Source organism: Myotis brandtii, unplaced genomic scaffold (assembly GCF_000412655.1).
Source record: "Myotis brandtii unplaced genomic scaffold, ASM41265v1 scaffold15, whole genome shotgun sequence".
In the NCBI taxonomy this organism is placed as follows: Eukaryota; Metazoa; Chordata; class Mammalia; order Chiroptera; family Vespertilionidae; genus Myotis; species Myotis brandtii.
The window spans coordinates 1006966-1014056 of NW_005355410.1; positions in this window are offsets into that span (position 1 = coordinate 1006966).

Here is a 7091-nt window from a genome sequence, read left to right on the forward strand (position 1 = left end):
CACACCTACTGCTCCTCAGACAGGAGGAGGGTGTGGGCTGCGCAGCTGCTGCTCCTCTGATGGGGGTGGGCTGCGTGGGGCTGCCGCTCCTCAATCGTGGGCAGGCTGCTTGTGGGGCTGCTGCTCCTCAGACGTGGCAGGCTGCTCACGTGGTTGCTGCTCTTTGGCCGAGGGAGCAGGCTGCTCACACAGCTGACAGCTGCTGCTCCTTGGACAGGGGCAGGCCACGTGAGGCTTCTGCTCTTAGGCCTGGGGCAGGCTGCTTGCAGGGCTGCTGCTCCTTGGACACAAGTGGGCAGCTCACATGTCTGCTGCTTGCGTGGTTGCAGTGCCCCGGGCTAAGGCGTTGGGTCAATCAGAGGGGAGCATGCTTCAGAACACCCTGCGCCCAGGGTGGCTGGAGACTCGTTGACCATGGGACCACAGCCGAGGTAGCAGGTCCCTGGCAGGGGTGTCTGTAGAGTCCCAGGTGATATCTGAGGGCACCCTGGGTTGGGGTAAGGCCTGGCTCCCAGTTACAGTAGCTCTCCCCTTAAAAATGCTAGGCTTCTGAGGACAAGGTGGCCTCCTGGAACTGCTTACAACAGTAGCAGAGGCTGCCTAGTTAGGCGAGCCCATTTAGCCTGACCCCGAAGGTCCTGTGGGATCTATCTGTGCCTCACTCACATACACACACACACATATCCCACATGACCACACACTCTTCTTTTGGTCCCTCACTGACTCACGCTCTCTCCCTCACTGCCGCCTTCTTCCTGCCTCTGTAGTTGGGTCTGGGGTGTTATTGACCTGTTTGTGGATGGAGTTTCCTCTCCAGGTGTCTGGTTAGGAGGCTCGCTCTCTAGCACCTGGCCAGACAGGATAAAATTCACCTTGACAAGACACAACACAAAGGGACAAAAGCACAAATGTACTCACAACAATAACTCCACTATAAGTGACCACCTGAGAAAAGAGAATTAAGGGCGAGAAAAGAGAGCATAAATGATATTGAAGAGAGCAAAAAAGATGAGAGAAAAGAAAAAGGAAGAAAAAGGTGATTATATATAAATGGGGGGAAACACCATAGAACCAATAGGTAAATAATCAAACAAAACAACAAACAAAAATAATAATAGTAATAATGATAAAAAATAAAAATAAAATAAAAAATACCAAAAAAAAATACAAACACCAAACCCCCAGCAAAGAGGGTGGGGGCAGATTCTGTAGATGCTGAGCTTATATATAGAAAATAAAGTTAAGAATTGGATGAATATGGGGAGGATCTCAGTTCAGTATAGAGGAAGTAGAAAGGGGATGGGTGGATAAGAGGACAGAAAAAAAATAATAAATTTACAAAAAAATTGATTTAAAAATGGTATAAAAATAGCAAATGCAAATAAAATAAAATAGAGTGATGGAAAAATAATGTGAAAAGAAATAGAAAATAAAGCAACAAACAAAAACAGGAAAAACAAAGAAAAAAGGAAAAAAAGAGGTAACAAAGTAATAAAAAATAAAAAATAAAATAAAAATGAAAAAGTGAAGTGTTCCTTTGGCTGGCTTAAGATCCCAGTCTTCTGTACTATAGTGTTTCTCAGGTTCTGATTGCTGGGACTGAAAGTCCCTCTTTAGTCCAGCCCCTTTGTGCTCTCAGGGACTATTTAGTTGTTTTTCTTTTGTTTGTTTGTTTCTGTTTTTTTTAATCCCTTTACGGTTCAGGGCGGAATCTGGGTGTGGTTGTATTAGTTGCCTGGATACTGGAGGGAGGGGCTATCTCTTCAGGGCAAAATGGCTGCCCGGGTCCCAGGCTCAGGCATGACTCAGCACCAAACTCGCTGCCACTTCTCCTGGATCCCCCTCTCTCCCCAGATTCCACACTTCTGAACCTTCTCCCCGACTCCAGCCACAGGTAAGTGTCTGTATCCGAAAGGTCCTATGAACTAGGCTCTATGAAGAAAGGCACAAGCCACAGAGGCTGGAGAGGCTGCACCTCTGCGCACTCCTCTCCTGCTGGCACTCTTCAGCTTATACTGACTGTGGACCCAGATCTAGAATCCCCCGCTGACCAGCAGTTCTGCGTACCTTCTTTCCACTGCGCCCGTCCCAAGGGACACAGCCCAAGCTGGTGCCGTGTGGGTTCCCTCTGATCCTCAGGGCTCAGAATTCTGGCCGATTATCCTTCCCAGAGCCTTGATTTTACCTTTCTCTGGGAGTCCTCTGCCTTTCCCGGCTGCAACTGTCTCCCAGCTGAATCTCCTTTGACAATTCGGGCTGGATGTTACTCGTTTCAGCTGCTCACCCTAACTGCTCCGGGACAAGGCATGGGAAATGTCCATCTATACCGCTGCCATTTTCTGGATCTTGTTTCGTTATTTTACCCACTCATCTGCTAATGGACACTTGGGTTGTTTCCAGATCTTGGCTATTGTAAATGTAATATTGCAATATAATCTTTCAAATTATTGTTGAGGGTTTCTTTGGATATATACCCAGAAGTGAGAAAGCTGGGTCAAAAGGCAGTTCCATTTTTAGTATTTTGAGGAATTCCATATTGTCTTCCATAGTGGCTGCACCAGTCTGCATTTCTACAAAGAGTGCACAAGGGTTCCCTTTTCTCCACATTTTCAACAACAGTTGTTGTTTGTAGATTTATTGATGATAGCCATTCTGAAAGGTGTGAAATGATATCTTATTGTGGTTTTAACTGATGATCAGTGACAACAAGCATTTTTTCATACTTCTATTTGCCATCTGTATGTCCTCTTTGGAGAAGTGTATATTCAGGTCCTTAGCACATTTTGAAATTGGATTGCTTGTCTTCCTGATGTTGGGTTGCATAATTTCTTTGTATATTTTGGAAATAAATCCCTTATTAGATGTATAATTGACAAATATGTTCTATTCAATGGGTTCCCTTTTTATTTTGTTCATGGTTTCTTTTGCCATGAAAAAGTTTTTAGTTGAAGTAGTCCCATATGTTTATGTTTTCTTTTGTCTCCCTTATTGGAAGAGATATGTTGGCAAAAATATTGCTATGAGAAATGCCTGAGATTTTACTGCCTTTGTTTTCTTCTAGGATTTTTATGGTTTTGTGACTTACATTTAAGTCTTTTATCCATTTTGAGTTTATTCTTGTATATGGTGCAAATTGATGGTCTAGTTCAGCCGTGGGCAAACTACGGCCCGTTTGAAATGAATAAAACTAAAAAAAAAAAAAAAAAAGACCGTACCCTTTTATGTAATGATGTTTACTTTGAATTTATATTAGTTCACACAAACACTCCATCCATGCTTTTGTTCCGGCCCTCCGGTCCAGTTTAAGAACCCATTGTGGCCCTCGAGTCAAAAAGTTTGCCCACCCCTGATCTAGTTCCATCTATTTGCATGTATCTGTTCAATTTTCCCAACACCACTTACTGAATAGATCGTCATTACCCCATTGTATGCTTTGCCCCCTTTGTCAAATATTAATTGAGCATAAAGTCATGGATTTGTTTTTGGGCTCTCTGTTCTGTTGCATTGATCTATATGCCTGTTTGTATGCCAGTAAAATGCTGTTTTTATTACTATGGCCTTGCAGTGTAGTTTGATATCAGGTATTGTAATACCTCCAACTTTGTTCTTCTTTCTCAAGATTGCTGAGACTATTCAGGGTCTTTTTTGGTTCCATATACATTTTTGGGGTATTTGTTCTAAATCTGTGAAATATTCCATTGGCATTTTAATAGGAATTCAATTGAATCTATAGATTGTTTTTAGTAGTATGGAGATTTTAATGATGTTAATTCTTCCAATCCACGAACATGGTATATGCTTCCACTTATTTGTATCTCAATTTGTTCCTTCAATGCCCTATAATTTTCTGAGCACAGGTCTTTTACCTCCTTGTTTAAATTTATTTCTACATGCCTTTTTTTTTTATTGCAATAGTAAATGTGATTGTTTTCTTAATTTCTCTATTTAATAGTTTATTATTGGTGTATAAAAATGCCACCAATTTCTGAATATTAATTTTGTATCCTGCTACTTTGTCAAATTCCTGTATTGGATCTAATAGTTTTTTTGTGGGGTTTTTAGGATTTTCTATGTACAATATTATATCATCTGTAAATAATAAGTTTTACTTACACCTTTTCAATTTGGATGGGTTTTTTTTTTCCTTCTTGTCTGATCATTTTGGCTTCTATAATAATAAAAGCGTAATATGCAAATCGACCAAATGACCGAACAGCAGAACGACTGTCTGGGTGACCTTCCAGATGTCCACACTATGACATGCACTGGCACCAGGCCAGCCAAGGTGGGTGTGATGGGATTGGTCAGGGGGCCCCACCATCACCCTATGATTGCCCCACAGAGGGAGGCCCAGGCCACCCTCTGCACAGCTATCAATCACGGAGCCCTGGCCAGGTGGGTGGGGCCTCCTTCTGTGGAGCCATTGGGCATGGAGCCCATGATGGATTACCCCGCAGAGGGAGGCCCAGGCCACTCGGCTGGCGGCACTGGAGCGGGTGGGCAGGACCTCCCTCTGCAAGATGATTGATCACCCCACAGAGGGAGGCCCAGGCCACCGACCAGCGCGATACCGTGGTGGGTGTGCAGGGCCGGCCAGCAATCACCCCACAGAGGGAGGCCCAGGCCAGCCAAGCGATCGCATCACACAACTGTCCTGTCGCCTGCAGAGGGAGGCAACTGGTGGCGTGGGGGGGAGAGGAGGAAGGGGAGGGGGGCAGTGCCACACAGATGGCAAGCAGTGGCAGCTGCGGAGGCGGGGACAGCTGTTGGCAGCTGGCGGAAGGAAAGCCCCGATAGGCCCTGATCACTGGCCAGGCCTAGGAACCCTACCCAAGGGGTCCTGGATTATGAGACGGCCCAGGCCGGGCTGAGGGACACACCCCCACCCCCCCACCATGGGCCTCTAGTGTTGAATAACAGTGGTGAGTGAGAACAGACATCCCTATCTTGTTCCTGATCTTAAGGGAAACGCTTTTAGTTTTTGCACATTGAGTATGATGTTGCCTGTAGGTTTTTCATAAATGGCCTTTATTATGTTGAGATATGATGTCTCTATTCCCACTTTTCTGAAAGTTCTTATCATGAGTGGGAGCTGGATTTTATCAAATATCTTTTCTGCATCTATTGATGTGATCTTATGATTTTTATCCTTCATTTTGTTTATGAGCTGTATCATGATTATTGATTTGTGAATATTGTACTAACCTTGCATCCCTGGAATAAATCCCACTTGATCATGCTATATGATTTTTTAATGTATTGTTGTATCTGGTTTGCTAATATTTTGTTGAGGATTTTAGCATCTATGTTCATCAGAGATATAGACCTATAGTTATCTTTCTTTGTTGTGTCTTTATCTGGTTTTGGAATTGGGGTAATATTGGCCTCATAAAAAGAGCTTGAAAGTTTTCTCTCTATTTAATTTTTTGGAATAGTTTGAGAAGGTTATATGTTAGTTTTTCTTTAAATTTTTGGTAAAATTCACCTGTAAAGCCATCTGGTCCACAACTTTTGTTTGTTGGGAGTTTCTTACTATTGCTTCAATTTCATTAGCTTTACTCAATCTATTCAGGTTTTCTGATTCTTCCTGATTCAGTTTGAGAAGACTATATGTTTCTAGAAATTTATTCATTTTCTCAAGGTTGTCAAATTTGTTGGTATATAGTTGTAAGTAATATTTTCTTACAATCCATTGTATTTCTGTGATGTCAGTTTTTTTGCTTTTTGTTTTTTGCCTCTTTCATTCTGTTTTTATTCATTTGGGTTCTCCCTCTTTTTTTCTGGATGAATCTGGTTAAGGATTCATTAATCTTGTTTACCTTGTCAAAGAATCAGCTCTTAGGTTCATTGATTTTTTTATTTTTTATTTTTTTGGTTTTATGTCACTTATTTCTGCTCTGATCTTTATTGTTTCCTTTCTTCTATTTAATCTTGGCTGTGTTTGTTGTTCTCTATTCTGTTAGATGTAGGGTTAGATTATTTATTTGAGATTTGTCTTGCTTCTTGAGGTAGGACTGTAGTGATATGAACATCCCTCTCAGGATTGCCTTTTCTGTGTCTCACAGGTTTGGGGTTGTTGTGTATTCATTTTCATTTGTTTCCAGCTAATTTTTTGTTACTTCTTTGGTATCATTGGTAACCTATTCATTGTTTAATAACATTCTATTTAGCCTCCATGTGTTTGAATGTGTTTCAGTTTTTCTATTGTAGTTGATTTCTAATTTCATGCCATTGTGATTGGAGAAGATGCTTGATATCATTTCAATCTTTTTGAATTTGTTAAGACTTACTTTGTGTCCTAACATGTGGTCTATCTTTGAGAATGCTTCATGTGCACTAGAGAAGAATATATATCCTGCTGCTTTTAGACAAAATGTTCTGTAATTACCAATTAAATCCATTCAATCCAGGGTCATTTAAGGTCTCCATTTCCTTGTTGAATTTTTGTCTGGAAGATCTCTCCATTGATGACAGTGGGGTGTTAAAAACATTCTACTATGATTGTATTGATCTTTCCCTTAATGTCTACCAAGATTTGCTTTACATATTCAGGTCCTCCTATGTTGGGTGCATAAATGTTTAACAGGGTTATATCCTCTTGTTTGATCATTCTTTTTAGTATTATGTAGTGATCTTCTTTGTCTCCTGTTTTTGCATTTGTTTTGAAGTAATTTTGTCAGATATAATTACTGCTACCCCAGCTTTGTTGTTTATTTTCATTTGCATGGAATGTTTTTCCCATCCCTTCACTTTCAATCTGTGTTTATCTTTTGTTCTGAAGTGCATCTCTTATAGACAGAATAATGTATGGGTCACGTTTTTTATCGATTCAACTACCCTATGTGTTTTGGTTTTTTTTAAGAGTTTATTTATTTATTTATTAACTAGGGGCCCGGTGCACGAAATTCGTGCACGGGGAAGGAGGGGTCCCTCAGCCCGATCTGCACCCTCTCTAATCTGGGAGCCCTCAGGGGATGTCCTACTGACGGCTTAGACCTGCTCCCCATGGTCCTCTGCTCTCTGCGGACCTGTCTGCTTGACGCCACCATAGGCCCTGGTGTCTGCTCTCTGTAGGGGACTGCCTGTCCTTC